General features: G+C 41.4%; 1 protein-coding gene across 1 annotated transcript in view; it reads left to right on the top strand.

The window, feature by feature from the left end:
• anapc10 (anaphase promoting complex subunit 10) overlaps positions 1-22,659 on the top strand; it is a 53,412-nt gene that overhangs the window by 19,762 nt on the left and 10,991 nt on the right. The gene's annotated exons all lie outside the window — the stretch shown is intronic.

Below are 22,659 nucleotides of genomic sequence, written 5' to 3'. Positions count from 1 at the left end.
GACCACAATTCTATTAGTTTTAAATCATGTATGAAAAAAAGATAGAACAGGTCTGCGAGTAAAACTCTTGAACCAGACCCGGGCCAACCTTGAGGGCATTGGACAGAATCTAACTGGAGTCAACTGGGTGACTTTATGTAAAGGCAAAGGAATAGTTGGCAAGTGGGAGGCTTTTAAAACGGTCATATCAACAGTGCAGGGGCAGCAGGTAGGGTGTAGTTCAAAGAATCCTGATTGATATGAGATATTGAGGCATTGATAATGAAAAAGGAAGCATACATTATATTTAGACAGCGGCATATGAATGAATCTCTTGATGAAAGTAAAAAGTTTAAGAGCAGGCTTAAGAGGAAATCAGGAGGGCAGAGAGAGGGTACGAGATGGATTTGGCAGGCAGGGTTACAGATAATACGAGGTTCTTCAGTTATGGTAACAGTAAAAGAGTGACTAGGCAGAGATCAAGTTTTCTTAAAGACCACCAAGGCTGCAGTCTATTTCTTCACGATGTTTACGAAGGAGAATATCATTGATGCCAAAGAAATGAGGATAATATAGTTAGGTGCTAGTACATATGCATATTATGATGATGGAGGTATTTGCAGTTTTGAACTTCATTAAAGTCGGGTTTGACCAAATGTGTCCCCTGACCTTTTGGGAGGTCAGGGAAGAAATTGCAGAGGCTCTTGTGGAGATATTTGTTTCATTGTTAGCCACTGGTAAAATTCCAAAAGGCTGGAGGGTAGCTAATGTTGTTCTATTGTTCAAGAAGGTTAGCAAGTACAAGTCAAGAAGCTACAGCTTGTTGAACCAAACTTCAGTTGTAGCAGTTACTGAGGGACAAGATCGACCGTCACTTGGATGGTCAAAGTTTGATCAGCAATAGTCAGTGTGGTTTTGTGCACTGGAAGTTATCTCTGTGAAATCTGCTGGAGTTTGTGTTTTGAAGTGGTAACTATGGGGTAGATAAAAGCAGGGCAGTGGATGATGTCTGTGTAGACTTCAGAAGGCCTTTGACAAGATTTTTCATGGCAGGCTGATCTGGAAGGTTGTATCACATGAGATTTAGAGGGAGTTAGTGCAGTAAATTCAGAATTGGCTCTTTTAGGAAGCGGAGAATAACGATTGAAGGTTGGTTGTCAGATTGGAGGTCTGGGTCAGTGTTGGGACTTCTTATTATGTATGTAAATAATTTGGATGTAAATGTAATGCCTATAAAAAGTATTCACCTCCCCTTGGAAGTTTTCATGTTTTATTGTTTTACAATGAACCATAGTGTGATTTAATTTGGCTTTTTTGACAGTGATCAACAGAAAAGACTCATGCCAAAGTGAAAACAAATTTCTGCATATTGGTGTAAATTACAATTATTAAACACAAAATATTTGATTGCATAATTACTTACCCCATTAAAGCCAGTATGTAGGAGGTGCACCTTTGGCAACAACCACAGCCTTGTTTCTGTGGATAGCTTTGCACATCTGGACACTCCAATTTTTCCCCATTCTTCTTTACAAAACTGCTCAAGCTCTATCAGATTGCTTGGGGATTGTAGGTGAACAGCCTTTTCAAGTCCAGCCACAAATTCTCAATTGGATTGAGGTCTGGACTCTGACTTGGCCACTCCAGGACATTTATTTTATTGTCTTTAAACCATTTCTGTGTAGCTTTGGCTTTATGCTTAGGGTCATTGTTTTGCTGGAAAACAGATATTCTCCCAAGTCACAGTTCTGTCACAGGCTGCATCAGGTTTTCCTCCAGGATTTCCCTCTATATTGCTACATTCATTTTACCCTCTACCTTCACAAGCCTTCCAGGGCCTGCTGCAGTGAAGCATCCCCACCACCATACTTCACAGTAAGGACGGTGTGTTTTTGATAGCATGCAGTGTTTGGCTTATACCAGCCATAGTGTTTAGTCTGATGGTCAAAAAGCTTAATTTTGGTTTCATCAGACCAGAGAACCATCTTTCAGCTGGCTTCATAGTCTCCCACATGCCTTCTGGCTAACTCTAGCTGAGATTTCATGTGAGTTCTTCATCTGTGCTTTCTCTTTGCCACTCTCCCATAAAGCTGCTACTGGTGAAGCACCTGGGCAACAGTTGTTGTATGTGCAGTCTCTTCCATCTCAGCCACTGAAGTGTGTAACTCTTCCAGAGTTGTCGTAGGTCTCTTGGTGGCCTCCCTCACTAGTCCCCTTCTTGCACAGTCACTCAGTTTTTGAGGACACCCTACCCTAGACAGATTTCCAGCTGTGCCATATCCTTTCCATTTCTTCATGATTGACTTAACTGTACTCCAAGGGATATTCAGTGACTTGTGCTTTTCAATAAACTTTTCATGGAGTTGCTTGGAGTATTCTTTTGACTTCATGGTGTAGTTTTTGCCAGGATACTGACTCCCCAGTAGTTGGACCTTCCAGATGCGGTTGTATTTTTACTACAGTTAATTAAAACACCTTGACTGCACACAGGTGATCTCCATTTAACTAATTATGTGAGTTCTAAGCCCAATTTGCTGCAGCAGTGACGATTTGGTGTGTCATATTAAAAGGGGTGAATACTTATGTAATGAATTACTGTGATTTATATTTGTAATTCATTTAGATCACTTTGTAGAGAAATGTTTTCACTTTGACACAAGAGTCTTTTCCTGTTGATCAGTGTCAAAAAAAAAGCCAAATTAAATCCACTGTGATTCAATGTTGTAAAACAGTAAAACATGAAAACATCTGGCGGGGGTGGACTGAATACCTTTTTATAGGCACTGTACATGGAATGATTAGCAAGTTTGCTGATTATACTAAATCATGGGGTCTTATTGATAATCAAGTAGGTTAAAATGAATTAAAAAGAGATCTTGATCAATTAGGAAAATAATTTTCAATGTGGATAAGTGTGAGGGACTTACATTTTGGACATTTAAACCAGAGTTTGACCTAAATGAATGACAGGGTACTGACAAGTGAAGGACCTAGCAGTACATATGCACAGTTCACTGTCAGCTGCCGTAGAAGCGGACGAAGTGGTGAAGAAGGTATTTAACATGCTGGTCTTCAGTCAGAGCATCACATTTAGAAGTAGGGATATTATGTTGCAGTTGTACAAGTCATTGGTGAGACTGCACTTGGAGTATTGTGTTCAGTGTTATTAATCCGTTGTAGGAAAGACAACTTGCTGGACAGGGTGCAGAAGGGATTTATCAGGATGCTGCCTGGACTAAAGGGTCTGAGTTATAGGGAAAGGTTGGCCACACTGTATCTTTATTTCTTGAAGTACAGGAGAGTGAGGGGTGACTTTAGAAGCCCACAAAATTGAGTGGAATGGATAAGGTGGACAGTCGTAGTCTTTTCCCCAGTATTGCGGAGACCAAAGCTGGAGGGCACAATTACAAGAAAAAATGGGAAAGCTTTAGAAGAGACCTGAGAGATAACTTCTTAAACCAAGGGTAGTGAATACTTGAAATGAGCTGCCAGAGGAAGTATTCAAGGCAGGTACAATTGCAACTTCTAAGAAGGATTTGGATAGTACGTGGTGGGAAGGGGTTTGGAGGGTTATGGGCTGAATGCAGGCATCTGTGATTAGCAGGGCGGATGCTGAGGTTGGGCCAAAGAGTCTGTTTCCATGCTGTGTTACTCTGTGATTAACAAGTTTAAAATTGTGTTCCTTTCAATTTAACTTTTCCTACTTATGAGGTAATGGGCCTGAAAGACAATTTTAAAACATAAGAGAATAAGAGAAGAGCACAAATAGAATTACGTTGCCTATTTTATCTAACACTACATTGACATATGGTCAATAAAGTCTAATTTGTATTTTCCTGCGTTGTGCTTTCTATGGCTAAAACACCATACATTTACCATCTGTACCTCTGCTAAGGCTGCTTTTTCACCTGATACCTAGAGGTGTAAAACAAGTATCAGTTGATATACAGTACCTTCCTAGTTCCTGTTTGATGAAGCAATATATGGATTGATTGCCTTCCTGAAGGATGATTCTGTTGTGCACCTGGAATGGGAAAGCTTGTGTGTCAAGCACCTCAAGCCTGCTCTAACATTCAATATGATCGTGGCTGATCTATGCTGGTCTTAACTTCTCTTCATTGCAGTTTCTCATAGTCATAGTCATACTTTATTGATCCTGGGGGAAATTGGTTTTCGTTACAGTTGCACCATAAATAATTAAATAGTAATATGTAAATTATGCCAGGAAATAAGTCCAGGACCAGCCTCTTGGCTCAGGGTGTCTGACCCTCCAAGGGAGGAGTTGTAAAGTTTGATGGCCACAGGCAGGAATGACTTCCTATGACGCTCTGTGCTGCGTCTCGGTGGAATGAGTCTCTGGCTGAATGTACTCCTGTGCCCACCCAGTACATTATGTACTGGATGGGAGACATTGTCCAAGATGGCATGCAACTTGGACAGCATCCTCTTTTCAGACACCACCGTCAGAGAGTCCAGTTCTATCCCCACAACATCACTGGCCTTACGAATGAGTTTGTTTCTGATTCATGACCCTTAATTTCTTGTTTCTACAAATATTTCTTTCCACCTTCAATATCTGCAGTGATTTGGCATCTGGCACCCTAGAGGGTAGAGAATTCCAGAGATTCACTCTTCTGAGAAGAAATTTCTGTTCACCTCAATTTTAGGCATAAGACATAGGCAAATTGCTCTGAACTTCACTCATTTGCAGTCTCTCTCCATTTAGATATCTCATCTGCCTTTTGATTACTCTTCCTGAAGTGCATGAACTCATACTTTCCCACATTAAACTCCGTTTGTCACATTTTTGCACCTAACGTTTTGAGTGATAATGAAATTCAATGCCACTTGTTTTCCACTTGCCTGAATGGATGAAAACCAAATCCATGAAAAGCTTCTAAATGGTGCAACTTCCTTGTCCTTGAATATTAAAATAATCAGTTAATTAGAGGTGATATAGAGACTATTGATAAAGTAATTATATAGAAACAGAGAAACGTAGAAAACCTACAGCACATACAGGCCCTTCGGCCCACAAAGCTGTGCCGAACATGTCCTTAGAAATTACCTAGGGTTACCTATAGCCCTCTCTTTTTTTGAGCTCCATGTACCTGTCCAGGAGTCTCTTAAAAGACACTATCGTATCCACCTCCAGTACCGTCGCCGGCAGCCCATTCCACACACTCACTACTCTCTCCAAGGAAAAACAACTTACCCCTGACATCTCCTCTGTACCAACTTCCAAGCACCTTAAAACTGTGCCCTCTCGTGCTAGCCATTTCAGCCTTGGCGAAAAAGACTCTGACTATCCACACTATCAATGCCTCTCATCATCTTATACACCTCTATCAGGTCACCTCTCATCCTCCATCACTCCAAGAAAAAAAGGACGAGTTTAGTCAACCTATTCTCATAAGGCATGCTCCCCAATCCAGGCAACACCCTTGTAAATCTCCTCTGCACCCTTTCTATGGTTCCCACATCCTTCCTGTAGTGAGGTGACCAGAACTGAGCACAGTACTCCAAGTGGGGTCTGACCAAAGTCCTATATAGCTGCAACATTACCTCTCAGCGATGTAATCATCCCATGATTGATGAAGGCCAATGCAATGTTTGCTTTCTTATCCACAGAGTCAACTTGCACTGCAGCTTTGAGTGTCCTATGGACTCGGACCCCAAGATCCCTCTGATCCTCCACACTTCCTAGAGTCTTACCGTTATTACTATATTCTGCCATCATATTTGACCTGCCAAAATGAACCACCTCGCACTTACACAAGGAATTCTGCAGATGCTGGAAATTCAAGCAACACACATCAAAGTTGCTGGTGAACACAGCTGGCAGGCAGCATCTCTAGGAAGAGATACAGTCAACGTTTCAGGCTGAGAGCCTTTGTCAGGACTAACTGAAGGAAGAGCTAGTAAGGGATTTGAAAGTGGGAGGGGGGGAGGAGATCCAAAATGATAGGAGAAGACAGGAGGGGGAGGGATGGAGCCAAGAGCTGGACAGGTGATTGGCAAAGGGGATATGAGAGGATCATGGGACAGGAGGCCCAGGGAGAAGGAAAAGGGGAAGGGGGGGGAGCCCAGAGGATGGGCAAGGGGTATAGTCAGAGGGACAGAGGGAGAAAAAGGAGAGTGAGAGAAAGAGTGTGTGTGTATAAATAACGGATGGGGTAGGAGGGGGAGGTGGGGTATTAGCAGAAATTAGAGAAGTCAATGTTCGTGCCATCAGGTTGGAGGCTACACAGACGGAATATAAGGTGTTGTTCCTCCAACCTGAGTGTGGCTTCATTTTTACAGTAGAGGAGGCCGTGGATAGACATGTCAGAATGGGATGTGGAATTAAAATGTGTGGCCACTGGGAGATCCTGCTTTCTCTGGCGGACAGAGCGTAGGTGTTCAGCAAAACAATCTCCCAGTCTGCGTTGGGTCTCGCCAATATATAGAAGGCCACATCGGGAGCAACGGACGCAGTATATCACCCCAGCCGACTCACAGGCGAAGTATCGCCTCACCTGGAAGGACTGTCTGGGGCCCTGAATGGTGGTAAGGGAGGAAGTGTAAGGGCATGTGTAGCACTTGTTCTGCTTACAAGGATAAGTGCCAGGAGGGAGATCAGTGGGGAGGGATGGGGGGGACGAATGGACGAGGGAGTTGTGTAGGGAGCGATCCCTGCGGAATGCAGGGGGGGGGAGGGAAAGATGTGCTTAGTGGTGGGATCCTGTTGGAGGTGGCAGAAGTTACGGAGAATAATATGTTAGACCCGGAGGCTGGTGGGGTGGTAGGTGAGGACCAGGGGAACCCTATTCCTAGTGGGGTGGTGGGAGGATGGAGTGAGAGCAGATGTACGGGAAATGGGGGAGATGCGTTTAAGAGCAGAGTTGATGGTGGAGGAAGGGAAGCCCCTTTCTTTAAAAAATGAAGACATCTCCCTCGTCCTAGAATGAAAAGCCTCATCCTGAGAGCAGATGCGGCGGAGATGGAGGAATTGCAAGAAGGGGATGGCGTTTTTGCAAGAGACGGTGAGAAGAGGAATAGTCCAGATAGCTGTGAGAGTCAGTAGGCTTATAGTAGACATCAGTGGAGAAGCTGTCTCCAGAGACAGAGACAGATAGATCTAGAAAGGGGAGGGAGGTGTCGGAAATGGACCAGGTAAACTTGAGGGCAGGGTGAAAGTTGGAGGCAAAGTTAATAAAGTCAACGAGTTCTGCATGCGTGCAGGAAGCAGCGCCAATGCAGTTGTCGATGTAGTGAAGGAAAAGTGGGAGACAGATACCAGAATAGGCACGGAACATAGATTGTTCCACAAACCCAACAAAAAGGCAGGCATAGCTAGGACCCATACGGGTGCCCATAGCTACACCTTTAGTTTGGACGAAGTGGGAGGAGCCAAAGGAGAAATTATTAAGAGTAAGGACTAATTCCGCTAGACGGAGCAGAGTGCCCTTACACTTCCTCCCTTACCACCATTCAGGGCCCCAGACAGTCCTTCCAGGTGAGGTGACACTTCACCTGTGAGTTGGCTGGGGTGATATACTGCGTCCGGTGCTCCCGATGTGGCCTTCTATATATTGGCGAGACCTGACGCAGACTGGGAGATTGTTTTGCTGAACACCTATGCTCTGTCTGCCAGAGAAAGCAGGATCTCCCAGTGGCCACATATTTTAATTCCACATCCCATTCCCATTCTGACATGTCTATCCACGGTCTCCTGTACTGTAAAGATGAAGGCACACTCAGGTTGGAGGAACAACACCTTATATTCCATCTGGGTAGCCTCCAACCTGATGGCATGAACATTGACTTCTCTAATTTCTGCTAATGCCCCACCTCCCCCTCCTACCCCATCTGTTATTTATATACACACATTCTTTCTCTCGCTCCCCTTTTTCTCCCTCTGTCCCTCTGACTATACCCCTTGCGCATCCTCTGGGCTTTTTCCCCCCCTCCCCCTGTTCCTTCTACCTAGGCCTCCTGTCCCATGATCCTCTCATATCCCTTTTGCCAATCACCTGTCCAGTTCTTGGATCCATCCCTCCCCCTCCTGTCTTCTCCTATCATTTTGGATCTCCCCTCCCCCTCCCACTTTCAAATCTCTTACTCGCTCTTCCTTCAGTTAGTCTTGACAAGGGGTCTCGGCCTGAAACGTCGACCGTACCTCTTCCTAGAGATGCTGCCTGGCCAGCTGCGTTCACCAGCAACTTTGTGTGTCACCTCACACTTATCTGGGTTGAATTCCATCTGCCACTTCTCAGCCCAGTTCTGCATCCTGTCAATGTCCTGCTGTAACCTCTGACAGCCCTCCACAACACCTTTGTGTCATCAGCAAATTTACTAACCTATCCCTCCACTTCCTCATCCAGGTCATTTATAAAAAATCACGAAGAGTAGGGGTCCCAGAACAGATCCCTGAGGCACACCACTGGTCACCGGCCTCCATGCAGAATATGACCTGTCTACAACGATTCTTTGCTTTGTGTAACCAGAACTGGCCTGCTCATGGAAGGCAATGTCCCATTGGATCCCATGCCTCCTTACTTTTTTAATAAGCCTTGCATGGGGTACCTTGTCAAATACCTTGCTGACATCCATGTACACTACATCTACTGCTCTACCTTCAGCAACGTGTTTAGACATCCACAAAAAATTCAGTTAAGCTTGTAAGGCATGACCTGCCTTTCACAAATCCATGCTGAGTATTCCTAATTATATTATGCCTCTCCAAATGTTCATAAATCCTGCCTCTCTGGATCTTGTCTGTCAACTTACCAACCATTGAAGTAGGACTCGCTGATCTCTAATTTCCTGGGCTATCTCTACTCCCTTTCTTAAATAATGGAACAACATCCGCAACCCTCCAATCCTCCGGAACCTCTTCCTTCCTCATTGATGATGCAAAGACCATTGCCAGAGCCTCATCAATCTCCTCCCTCACTTCCCACAGTAGCCTGGGGTACATCTTGTCCGGTCTCGGTGACTTATCCAACTTGATGCTTTCCGAAAGCTCCTGCACATCCTCTTTCTTAATATCTACATACTCAAGCTTTTCAGTCTGTTGTAAGTCATCGCTACAATCGCCAAGATCCTTTTCCACAGTGAATACTGAACAAGTATTCACTAAGTACCTCTGCTATCTCCTCCGGTTCCATACACACTTTTCCACTGTCACACTTGATTAGTCCTATTCTCACGCATCTTTATCCTCTTGCTGTTCACATACTTGTAGAATGCCTTGGAGTTTTCCTTAATCCTATCTGCCAAGCCCTTCTCATGGCCCCTTCTCGGTCTCCTAATTTCTTTCTTAAGCTCCTTCCTGCTAGCCTTATAATCTTCTAGATCTCTATCATTACCTAGTTTTTTGAACCTTTCATAAGCTCTTCTTTTCTTCTTGACTAGATTTACAACAGCCTTTGTACACCACGGTTCCTGTACCCTACCATCCTTTCCTTCTCTCATTGAAGCGTACCTACTCAGAACCCCACGCAAATATCTGCTGAAGATTTGCCACAATTCTTCCATACATTTCCCTGAGAACATCTGTTGCCAATTTGTTTCCAAGTTCCTGCTTGATAATCTCATATTTCCCCTTAGTCCAATTAAACACACTCCTAACCTGTCTGTTCCTATCCCTCTCCAATACTATGGTAAAGGAGATAGAATTGTGATCACTATCTCCAAAATGCTCTCCCACTGAAAGACCTGACAGGCTCATTTCCCGATAGCAGATCAAGTACAGCCTCTCCTATTGTAGGCTTGTCTACATATTGTGTCAAGGAACCTTCCTGAACACACCTTACAAACTCCACCCCATCTAAACCCCTCACTCTAGGGAGATGCTAATCGATATTTGGGAAATTAAAATCTCCCAACATGAAAATTCTGTTATTATTTCACCTTTCCAGAATCTGTCTCCTTATCTGCTCCTCGATGTCCCTGTTACTATTGGGTGGTCTATACAAAACACCCAGTAGAGTTATTGACCCCTTCCTGTTCTTAACTTCTACCCACAGAGACTCCATAGACAATCCCTCCATATCTTCCTTTTCTGCAGCCGTGACACTACCTCTGATTAACAGTGCCATGCCCCACCTCTTTTGCCTCCCTCCCTGTCCTTTCTGAAACATCTAAAGCCTGGCACTCGAAGTAAGCATTCCTGACCCTGAGGCATCCAAGTCTCTGTAATGGCCACAACATCATAACTCCAAGTACTGATCCACGCTCTAAGCTGATCTGCTTTGTTCATAGTACACCTTGCATTAAAATAGACACATCTCAAACCATCAGTCTGAGCATGTCCCTTCTCTATCACTTGCCTATCCTCCCTCTCACACTGTCTCCAAACTTTCTCTATTTGTGAGCCAACTACCACTTCCTCCGTCTCTTCAGTTTGGTTCCCACCACTCCCCCCAGCAATCCTAGTTTTAACTCTCCCCAATAGCCTTAGCGAACCTCACCGCCAGGATATTGGTCCCCCTGGGATTCAAGTGCAACTGTTTTTTTTTGTACAGGTCGCTCCTGCCTCTAAAGAGGTCCCAATGATCCAGAAATCTGAATTCCTGCCCCCTGCTCCAATCCCTCAGCCACGCATTTATCCTCCACCTCACTCTATTCCTATACTCACTGTCATATAGAGAAATCATCACAAGAAAATATTTAAATTGCAATAGTTAAAATATTGCCATTAATTCAGTATTGCAGATTCCATCTTGAGTTCAATTACATGTTTATGTTCATTGTGTGAACCCTGTAATAAAATAGTTGCTTTGAAATGTTAAATTTATAATTTTACAAAAATTAGCTTTCTATTCCTAGTTAGCAGATGATCAAATAACTTCAGAAGGAACCTGGTAAAATGCTGCCAAGGAGGTTCTTATAATTGTGTCATTTGTGTTTTTTGTGTAGCTGTTCCATGTTTTGTACACCAAACAGATGGCCCATTTGATTTTTCTTGTTTGTTCAGGCAGCTACTACAGGTTGAGTACCCCTGATCCAAAATTCTGAAATCCAAATTTTTTTGAGTGCTGAAGTGGCGTCACAAATGGAAAATTCCTTAAGTCACTAGGAAGGTTTCAGGCGGTGCACAGATCTCTGTGCACCACAGAGAGTTTTGATAAGTGACCTCACATACGTAATGAACAGAAGTTAACGAAAAATAGAAAAACACTGCATAAAGTGAAAAATGAAAATCTCGATTAGTGGATTCGTCGATGTTGGAATGAACATTATGCTGCTTAACGGTATGCTGATCATGAAACAAGCAAAGGTCTACCATGATGATCTGAAAACTGAAGGTAATTCTAAATATTCAACAGGCTGGTTGCAGAAAATGCATGGCATTAAATTTTTAAAGTTTTATGGTGATAAAGTGTCGGCTGACCAGGAAGCAGAAGAGAAATTCATTGAGTTTGCCAAGATCATCGCTGATGAAAATCTAACACACTGAATCGCTGCATCAGTACATACTGTTTGTGTGATGAACAAGTGTAAGACAAGGATGGCTGATCAGTAGCACATAAATTCAGAGTTGAAAATCCTAGTGATCCCAGACTATCGCATTATATATTCCGAAATCCAAAACACTTCCAGCCCCAACTATTTTGGATAAAGGGTACTCAGCCTGTATCATCAAAATGCACATTCATTGATACTTGTGTCAAGGCTGCTTGTGGCGTGTACTTGGCAAAGTATATGTAAAGCTGGACCTTTAACTGCTCTGATTCAGCTCTGGTTTTTAGATCATCTGCTATTGCAGTGTTATATCCACCTGGAGGAGTGATTACTTTCTGTCTAAGCTTACCTGTGGTTGTGATCAAACTACTGAGAATGGGCCTCACATTTGCCATTGAAATGTCAAAGAAAGTTATGGATGTGCAAGAGGCTACAATTGGAGAAGTACAAGGATTGAGGGTTGTGAGGTTGGATGAGGTTTGGGGATGAAATCTGTGCAAGGATTTGAACAAATTGAGAATTTGGAATGTTATCACAGGTTATAAAGACAAAGCTTTTTCAAATGAAACATGTAAAAATTGTTGGATCGTATCATTTGACATGATTAATCATGGTTATTTTAGTCAGAAAAACAAAATTTAGTCAGAAATAACTAGATTTTTAAAGAAGGTATAACTTGTAATGTCAAGCTGCATTTTATAAACTATTAGAGTTGACAAAGGTATGAATCCATGAAAGGCTTCACTGAGCACGAGGTCATTCGGCCCATTGAGTCTGACAGTTGCATGCATCAGTAATCAGCTTGTTCCATCCTCCTGTGCCTTCCCATAGCCATGCAGTTTTCCCCCTTTATCCAGTTCCTGTTTGAACACCATGATTGATATGTCTCTGCTTTTTTTCATATTATTTTTGATTCATATCTTCCTCTTCTCATCTACTTAACATTCATGACTCCTCACTTTGTGACTTCTAAAAATCAGCTTTTTTCCTCCCATGGTAGAGAGGCTTCCCAGGTAGGTAAGCTAAAGCAAGAGCAGATGTGGTGAATGTTATGGAAGTTGAATTGTAGTCTTTTTGCAATGGCCGAAAATAAGTCAAAGAACTATGTCCAGACTCAGACAGGATACCCAAAAAAAAAACAGTTTAAGCTGTGGTCAAAGCACAGGATTGGAAATGGTGAGAAACCTATTAAATTTCTTCATTTCAGCCCTTGAAATCTTTGAAACTATGGCATGTTCATAACTGTATGTTATCTAAAAGCAGCTTTTTGGCACAAGTCACAGAGCAGGGTAGCGTCAAGGAATGTACCTAATATTACTTGGGGACCTCTTGCAAATGCTGAGAAACAAGGGAAAAGCAGAGCTCAATGAATTCTAAAGTTAACGCGTGAGAAAAGACACAGAAGCTATTCCTGTAGTTAAAATATTCTTTATTACTTGTACGATTGTGATATCACTTGTGTTTTGTGTTTCACTGTATATAAAGTTAATAACTTATCAAATTGATAGTGTCCTTTAATTCATTTAAATTTAGTGTATATCCACCAGGTGTCACTGTACTACAGAAATTCTTTTGCTTAAATTTGACGATATATATAAAATCTGAATTCATACTAATCTGAGGTTTACTTTGTAACATTCTTTTTCGGGGGAAGATGGTCATATTCCGCATGAAGTATCATTTGTGCAAAAACATTTATTTTCAGTAATCTATGTCTGTGGAATTAATGATCATGTCTAATGGATGGGGACACAAATTATGGATTGATTCGCTATATGGTATATACCTGTGTTATAGCAGCTTGGGTGATGGAAATTCACCTTTATGGAACTCAGAAATCACTGCAAAAGAATTTGTGATGCAGAATAAAAATTTGCTCTTATCGAATGTGTGTGGAGGAGGGTAAGATAATAAACACAAAATGTATACAGAGAATTGGATGAGCACAATAATCACAGTTTGCCATTTCACACTGGAATGCCACTTAAGGAGATTTGCTTTGGAAACTGACAAGGCAATCTCTGCTACTGATTCTTAAACATTCTAGTTAATCAAGCACCACTTTCTCTTCTGCTGAAATAAAATTGTCTGTCTTTAGATGTATACCGATAGGGGTATTACTGATGAGAGAAATTGTTCCTATAGGAATTCATCTCCAGTTATTACAAAAGGGAGGTAGAAAAGGTTTGTGTTAATGTAATATAGATGGATTCATTGAAATGCAACTCTTTTGTAATGTGGGGTGTGTGGGGATGGTACACTGTACCTCGTCCACTGACTAAATTAGAAGTCAGATATAGATATTGTTGATTAGCCATGGTTATTTATGCCTACAATGAGAATTAAGGTTCATATTTTCATTTGTAATTGATCATTTTAGAATTTCAAATGATACATAATTATCAGTTAGCTGTGTGCTGTCATAAAAGTTAGTTTAAAATGTTTGATATACAGAGCATTAATACATAGGAACAGACAGAATTGGGTTATTTGGCTTATCAAGTCTGGTCTGCATTCAATCATGGCTGGTTTATTTTCCTTCTCAATCCCATTCCCTAATACCTTTTTCACCCTTACTAATCAAGAACGTGTCAACCTCCACATTAAATGTACCCAATCATTTCAGAATCAGAATCAGGTTTATAATCATCTGCATGTGTCGTGAAATTTGTTAACTTAGCAGTTCAATGCAATACATAATATAGAGGAAAATAAATAAATTACAGTATATGTATATTGAATAGATTAAAATTGTGCAAAAACAGAAATAATATTAAAAACTGAGGTGGTGTTCATGGGTTCAATGTCCATTTAGGAATCGGATGGCAGAGGGGAAGAAGCTGTTCCTGAATCGCTGAGTGTATGGCTTCAGACTTCTGTACCTCCTACCTGATGGTATCAAAGAGAAAAGGGCATGCCCTTGGTGCTGGGGGTCCTTAATAATGGACGCTGCCTTTCTGAGATACCATTCCTTGAAGATGTCCTGGGTACTTTGTAGGCCAGTACCCAAGATGGAGCCGACTAAATTTACGACCTCTGTGGCTTCTTTTAGTCCGGTGCAGGAGCCCCCCTCCCATACCAGACATTGATGCAGCCTGTCAGAATGCTCTCCATGGTACACCTGTAGAAGTTTTTGAGTGTTTTTGTGGAGATACCAAATCTCTTAAACTCCTAATGAAGTACAGTCACTGTCTTGCCTTCTTTATAGCTGCATCGATATGTTGGGACCAGGTAAGATCCTCAAAGATCTTCACACCCAGGAACTTGAAACTGTTCTCTCTCGCCACTTCTGATCCCTCTGAGGATTGGTATGTGTTCCTTCATCTTGCCCTTCCTGAAGTCCACAAGTAGCTCTTTCATCTTACTAACATTGAGTGCGAGGTTGTTGCTGTGACACCACTCCACTAGTTGGTATATCTCACTCCTGTACGCCCTCTCTGAAACGGAGATCACAGAGTCAGTGGGTGCAGCAGGGATCTTCACAGCTGCAGTTATATTCACCACAATTCGCTACCCTCTGGCTAAAAAGTTCCAACTCGTCTCTGTTCTAAAGAGACGTCTTTCTATTCTGAGGTTGTGCACTCTGGTCCTAACTTTTCCAATATTGGAAACATCCTGTCCATGTCCACTAAAGCCAGGCCTTTCAATATTTAGTAGGTGTCAATGGGATCCTGCATCATCTAAACACCAGCAAGTACAGGTCCAGAGCTATTAAACACACCTGTACATTAACCCTTTCATTCCCAGGGTCACTTTCATAAGCCACCTCTGGTACTCTCCAGAACCAGCATATCCTTTCTTAGGTACGGGGCCCAAGGCTGCAAACAATACTCCAGATGTGTACAAAGTTACTGGGAGTTCATATCATGGATGACTTCACCTGGTCCCTTAATATCACCTCCATGAAAAAGAAGGCACAGCAGCGCCGCCACTTCCTAAGAAAATTGAAGCAAGCAAGGCTCCCACCCTCCTCCGTAACTGCATTTTACAGGAGCACCATTGAGAGCATCCTGACAAGTTGCATTGCCGTCTGGTATGGGAGCAGCCAAGCGTTGGACCAGAAGTCTCTACAAAGGACTGTGAGAACAGCTGAGAGGATCATAGGGGTCTCCCTACCATTCACTGGGGACATTTATCAGGAACGCTGCATATGCAGGGCTCTTGGTATTACTAAGGATCCCACTTATCCATCCAGCATCCTCTTTGCCTTTCTACCATCGGGCAGGAGACTCTGATGCATTAAAAACAAGAACAGTCAGGATGGGAAACACTTTCTTCCATCAGGCCATTAGGCTTCTGAACTCCCAGCGGCCACATTGTATTTGAAGTGTCACTGGTTAATCTGTTCCGTACCTTACAATATTTAATATTAATGCACTTTAGTTTGTTATTTATGTGTGATTCACCTGTAAATCTTATCCTTCATAGGTTATCGTGTGTTATGTGTTTTACACCCTGGTTCAAAGAATCGTCTCATTTCTAAATACATTATGTATGTTATATACATGTATGTAGTTAAATGGCAATAAACTTCACTTGACTTGAAATGTGGTCTGACCACTATCTTATAAAGCCTTTTATATTTAAGTCCTCTCTGATAACATTGCTTCTGCTCTTATTACCGGCTCAGTCTGCAAGTTAACAGTTAGTAAATCTTACACTAGATTCGCAAGTCCTTTTGCACATCCAATTTCTGACTTTGGTCCCTGTTTATAATGCCTTTATTTTTTCTACCAAAGTGCATGACCATACACTTCCCTGCACTATTCCATCTGCCACGTTTTTGGAGACTCCCTGCTTCCTCACCACAACCTGCCCATTCACCTATCTTTGTTTTATGTGCAAACTTGGCCTCAATCCCATCATTGAGATCTTAATATATAATATGAAAAGTAGCAGACCCAACACTGACTCGTACAGAGCACCACTAATCACAGGCAGCCATCCAGAATAGGCCCACTTTATTCCTTCTGCCTCCTGCCAGTCAGCCAATCTGTATCCATGTTTGTATCTTTCTTGTAATATCATGGGCTCTTACTTTGTTTAGCAGCCTCATGTGCAGCACCTTATAAAAACCATTCTGAAAATCCAAGTAAACTAGGTAATTGACTTTCCTCGTCTATCGTGCTTGTTATTTTCTCAAGGAATTCTAACAGATTTGTCAGGAAAAATTTCTCCTTGGGGAAACCATGCTAACTTAGCCCTATTTTATCATGTGCCTCCAAGTCCCTCAAAACCTTATCCTTAACCTTGTATAGATCACATCTACAAGGAGCTCTTACTTATATACTTTGATAATAAATTTACTTTGAACAATATTGAATTTTGACTTTGAACTTTAACATCTTTCCAACCACAGAAGGCGTGATGATTGGCCTGTAAATGTCCTGTCTTTTGTTAGTTTTATGTCATTTTAATTTTCTGCTGATCACTGGAGTAACAATTTAGTTAGAAAACCAAATAGATAATTGTACAGGTTTTTTATTTTGTCATGCTAACAATTTCATCATTAATGTGAGGAAAAGGTTAGATGACAATTACTTGGTCTCTCCTGATTGTTTTGGACAAAGATAAATAGGGTGAGGATTAAAACATTTCATTAAATGTTTTAATAAGCTGCTACTTGAAGGTGACATTATACCTAAACAAGGTTTTGAAAGCTTTTTTTTTGGCTTTACCTAATGAACCCAGGGCTGGCACATTTGTACAAGATTTGGGATACCAGGTTATTTCCCCGTCTTAAGCTAATCACATGATTATCTTGTGTAGCCTGTTCCCTAGCATCAGAAGGAGGAAGAAATTTGAGTTCTGGAATGGATATATCTCAGGCCAAAAAGGTAGTGAATTAGTCGATTTTATTGATTCTTTGTGATGCTTTTTAACATTAAACATTACAACCATTGAGGTAAATCTGACGAAATCTGTGGCTGTAAGTTGATGTAGTACATATCCAACTTTATCATTTTCCCTTCAGGTTATTCTCTTTACTTTGCAGACATGTTGGACCATTGGCCTTTAAATTAATTCTTTCGTTAGGATTCTAAAAAGTATTAATTCATTGGCGTGTGTGTAAAAGCATAATCATTTGGAAAAAGAGATGGAGTTTTATGCATAAGGAACTCTTTGATAGTTTATAATCTTTTAAAAAATTACAAATTATGTAGCATTCTGAGATTTGGCAACTGGAAAACAAGATAACGACAGATTGATTTTTTTTCTGCTTGAGTTAGGTATTAAACTCCCATTATTTTAAGACATACCTTAAAACAGTAAACCTTGAAATTTATAGATTTAATTTCACTAATTTGGTAACTAATGCAGTTCATTTGAGCTGGAGTGAAAGTACGAAATTAATTGGAATATAAATTTGGAATATAACTTGTGCAGTTTTTTGCTTAGCATCGAAATCTGAAACAATGCGACCTTAACTGCCGAAGACTTTTAAAATAGTAGTCATAGTCATACTTTATTGATCCCTGGGGAAATTGGTTTTCATTACAGTTGCACCATAAATAGTAATAGAAATAGTAATACTACTATTAGTAAATAGTAATAGTCATGGAAATAATAAATAGTAATAGAATAGTAATAGAAAAATAGTAATAAATAGTTAAATAGTAATATGTAAATTATGCCAGTAAATTATTAGTTAAAAATTCATTTTTTCCCTTTGGATTGCTCGAAATTACATTTTCCTGTTTTGATTTATTGGCAAATTCATCACGTAATTAAAGTTCATTTTAGCTGGTGTCAAATTAAAAGCTGTATCTAATTATTTAAAAAATTGTTGCTAATTCATTCATTGTATGTAATGAGAATTTTATTGTGCATTACAGTCACAATCAGCTATACTGCAATGGGAAAATTCATTCAAATTCACTTTTGGCTGCCATGTAATTTAAGTATTTTAGACTATTTTACAGTGGTATTAAGTGTGTTACGTGTTATTATTGAACCAACCAGTAATGGTTAAACAAGGCAGGATAATGAATTACATTGTACTTTGGATGTTTCGAAAGGGGCAGGAATTGTGGTAAAAGAAGTGTGATAGTGGCATTTCTAATCCGGGATAGTATCACAACTGTAGAAAGGGAGCACATCGTGGAAGGATCATCTACTGAGTCAGTGGGTGTTAATAAGAAACAGGAAAGGAGCAATCACTCTGTTGGGAATATTCTATAGAATTCCTCCCCCCTGCCCCCAATGGTAACAGATCAGGAGTCATATTTTGAAAAGATGCAAAAGTAACATGGCTGTTCTCATGGGGGTCTTCAACTTACCTAATATTGATTGACATCTCCTCAGTGAAAAAGGTTTAGATGGGGTGGAATTTGTTAGGTGTGTTCCTGACACAGTATGTAGACAGGCTGACTAGAGGAGAGACCCGACTGGATCTGCTACTTGGCAATGAACCTGGTCAGATGACATCTCTCAATGGATGAGCATTTTGGAGACTGTGATCACAACTGCCTGTCCTTTACTATAGCCATGGGCAGGGATAGGAGCAGACTACATGGAAACTATTTAATTGGGGAGGCAAAACTATGATAATAGGTAGGAACTTGAGAATGTAAATTGGGAACAAACATCCACAGGAAAATGCACAACAGAAATGTGGAGGTTGTTTAGGGAGCACTTGCATGGGATTCTGGTTAGGTTTTTTGACTAAAGCAGGGAAAGGTTGATAGGCTGAAAGAATCCATGGTTGACCAGAGATGTGGAACATCTAGTTAAGGAGAAAGAAGCACGCTTAAGGTTTGGAAAGCAAGGATCAGTCAGGGCTCTAGAGAGTTAAAAGATAGTCAAGAAGGAGGTTAAGAATGGACTTAGGCAAGCTAGAAGGCCTTGCCGAGTAGGATTAAGGAAAGCCCTGAGGTGTCCTACATGTATGTGAAGAACAGGAGGATGATTGGAGTGAGGGTAAGACTGATCAGGATACAAGTAGAAATGGGTAACTAGAGTCAGGGGAGGTAGGGGTGGCTCTTTATGAATACTTCATTCAGTATTCACCAGTGAAAGGGACATTGATGAATTTGTGGTCAATGCAGAACAGGCTGATATGCTTGAACGTGCTGATGTTAAGAAAGAGGATGTGGTAGAACTTTAGAAAATCATTAAAATAGATGTCTCTCAGATTGGATGGGATATACCCCAAGTTATCATGGGAAGCAAGGGAAGAAGTTGCTGTACTTTTGGTGACAATCTTTGTGGCCTAACTTACACCACAGGAGTAGTACCAGATGATTAGAGAATGGCAAATGTCATTCCTCTGTTCAAGAAAGGAAATAGGTATAACTCCTGGGAATTATAAACCAGTGAGTATTGTGCCCGAGATGGGCAAACTATTCAAGAGGATTCTTAAAGACCTGATTTATGAGCATTTGCAGAAGCATAGTGTGATTAGGGATAGTGAAGCTTTGTGACATGACTTTGTGAGGAGCATTTCATGCCTCACAAGCCTGATTAAATTCGAGGAAATGACAAGACACATTTTGATGTGGTGTATGTGGATTTTAGTAAGGCATTTGACAAGTTTCCCTATGGTAGACTCATTCCGAAGGTCAGGAGGCATGGGATCCAGGGAAACTTGGTGGTGTTGGTTCAGAATTGGCTTTCCCAAGAGGTAGAGGGTGGTAATAGATGGAGTGGATTCTGCCTGGAGGTCAGTGACCATCAGTGCTCCACAAGGATCTGAACTGGGACTCTTGCTCGTTTTGATTTTTGTAAGTGACTTGGATGAGTAGGTGGAAAAGTGGGATAGTAAGTTTTTAGATAATACGAAGGTTCCGATAACACAAAAGTTGGTGGTGTTTTGGATAGTGTAGAAGATTTTCATAGGTTACAATGGGAGTTCAGTGCAGAAGTGGTGAATCACTTTGGGAGGTCAAATTTGAAAGCAGAGTACAGGGTTAATGGGAGGATTTTTAATTGTGGAAGAACAGAAGGATCTTGGGTCCATGTCCATTGATCCCTCAAAGTTGCAGTGCAAGTTGATAGTGTTGTTAGGAAGGTTTATGGTGCATGGGCCTGCATTAGTCAAGGGATTGAGTTCAAGAGCCACGAGGTAATGTTGCAGCTCAGAAAAACTCTGGTTAGACCACACTTGGAGTTGTGTTCATTTCTAGTCACATTATTATAGGAAGGATGTTGAAGCTTTATAGAGGGTTAGAGATGATTTACCGGGGTGCTGCTTGGATTAGAGAGCATGTCTTATTAGTTGTGTGGGTTAGGGCTTTTTGTAGAGGAGGAGGATGAGAGGTGACTTGGTAGAAGTGTACAAGACAGAGTGGATAGCCAGAGACTTTTTCCCAGGGTGGGAATGGGTCATTAAATGGGCCATTTAAGGGACTCTTACAAAGGCACATGGATGAAAGAAAAATGGAGTGCTATGTGGCATGGAAGGGTTAGACTGATCTTGGAGTAGCTTAAAAGGTCAGCACAACATCATGGGCTGAGCAGCCTGCACTGTGCTGCCCTGTTCTATGTTCTGATGGATATTCAAATTGTACATATAACGAAAAATGCCATTGCTGCACTATTTAATGAGTTGTATTAGATTTGCAAATGTCAGTGGTTGCTCCCCTTTATGCTTTCCTAATTTTCTGTTCAGCCACTCACTATTGCTACCTGTGCAATTATGCTCCAAAAAGTAATTCACTTTCAAGGTACGAGAAGAAAGAAAAGAATTTTGCTTGTGACCTATCAAGTTTTCTCTTCAAAGTTGTATGCTATCATATGTGCTGGATTACCTTGCTTTCATTTCAGAAATGAGCATCTAGTAGCAGAAAAACAATGTGGGAAACTTGAGTAATTTGCATCAAGCATTTTCTGTTACCCAAGAAATGAACAATATATCTTGGTTCCTCCATAAATAAATATTAAAAACATGGACTTTAAAAGGTCACAGGATTTATTTGTTCAATGGTTATTACATTTGTTTTTTTGCTTCTGTTGCGCATAATTATGCCCTTCAATATGTTAAGGGAAAAAGGAAAAAACAAGTCCCAGACATCTAAGATTGCGTTCTTTAGTTCAGTGGTCCCCAACCTCCCATCCGCGAACCATGCAGGGGTGCAGCGGTAGCCGGAACGCCTGGCACGTAAATGTCGTCCCTAATTAACTAGCTTGTTTATTTCGGCTTTTTTCTTAAAGATGTACTGAGTGCGTTCCGGCTACCACTGCACCCTGCATGCTTGGCGGCCCGGAGGTTGGGGACTACTGCTTTAGTTATTTTGTGGAATCCAGTTTAGGTGGCACTGGCAAAACACAGCAATGACTTGCTGGTAGCAAACACAGCTATAAATTATTGTATTAAATACACTTTCTCGATACAATCACTGCAGTCAATAGCCTATAACTTCCCTTTTGGAGTTGAGCTTGTAACCGCCTGTACGATCAAGCAATTTTGCAATGTGAACTGAAATCTTGAAGGTGAAGCCAGTTGTCGTTGGCGTGTATGGGCTGAACAAGGTGGCAGGTCGTAGGCCCAAGAGTGGGGAATGAGCCAATGTTTGGCCACTGCAGAAGCGGACTTGTAGGCGATTTGAAGTGGCAGAACTGAGGTGAGTGGAGGCGAGGCAGTGGGGCCCAGGCCTGTGTCCAGGAATGAGGATGACTGGAAAATTGCAACTGTCATTCCACTTCTCAACAAAGGAGAGAAGCAGAAAAAGGAAACTATAGGCCAGTTAGTCTGACCTCTGGTTGAGAAGATGTTGGAGTTGATTATTAAGGATGAAATCTCTGGGTACTTGGAGACACATAATAAAATAGGCCATAGTCAGCATGGTTTCCTCAAGGAAATCTTGTCAGACAAATCTGTTGGAATTCTTTGAAGAAAGAACAAGCAGGATAGACAAAGGTGAATTGGTTGATGTGTATTTGGATTTTCAGAAGGCCTTTGACAAAGTGCCACACATGAGGCTGCTCTACAAGCTATGAGCCCATGGTATTACAGGAATGATTCTAGCAGTGGCTGATTGGCAGGAACAGAGTGGGAATAAAGGGAGCCTTTTCTAGCTGGCTGCCAGTGACGAACATAGCACAGTACAGGCCCTTCGGCCCACAATGTTGTGCCGGCCCTTAAACCCTGCCTCCTATATAACCCCCCACCTTAAATTCCTCCTAGTGGCTTTCTATGTTGGGAACACTTTTTACATTATATGTCAATGATTTGAATGATAGAATTGATGGCTTTGTTGCAAAGTTTGAAGATAGGTGGAGGGACAGTAG

This window comes from Mobula birostris, chromosome 4 (genome assembly GCF_030028105.1).
Source record: "Mobula birostris isolate sMobBir1 chromosome 4, sMobBir1.hap1, whole genome shotgun sequence".
Lineage (NCBI taxonomy): Eukaryota > Metazoa > Chordata > Chondrichthyes > Myliobatiformes > Myliobatidae > Mobula > Mobula birostris.
The sequence above is the reverse complement of the archived record's forward strand: the minus strand, read 5'-3'. Positions and strand labels throughout refer to the sequence as shown.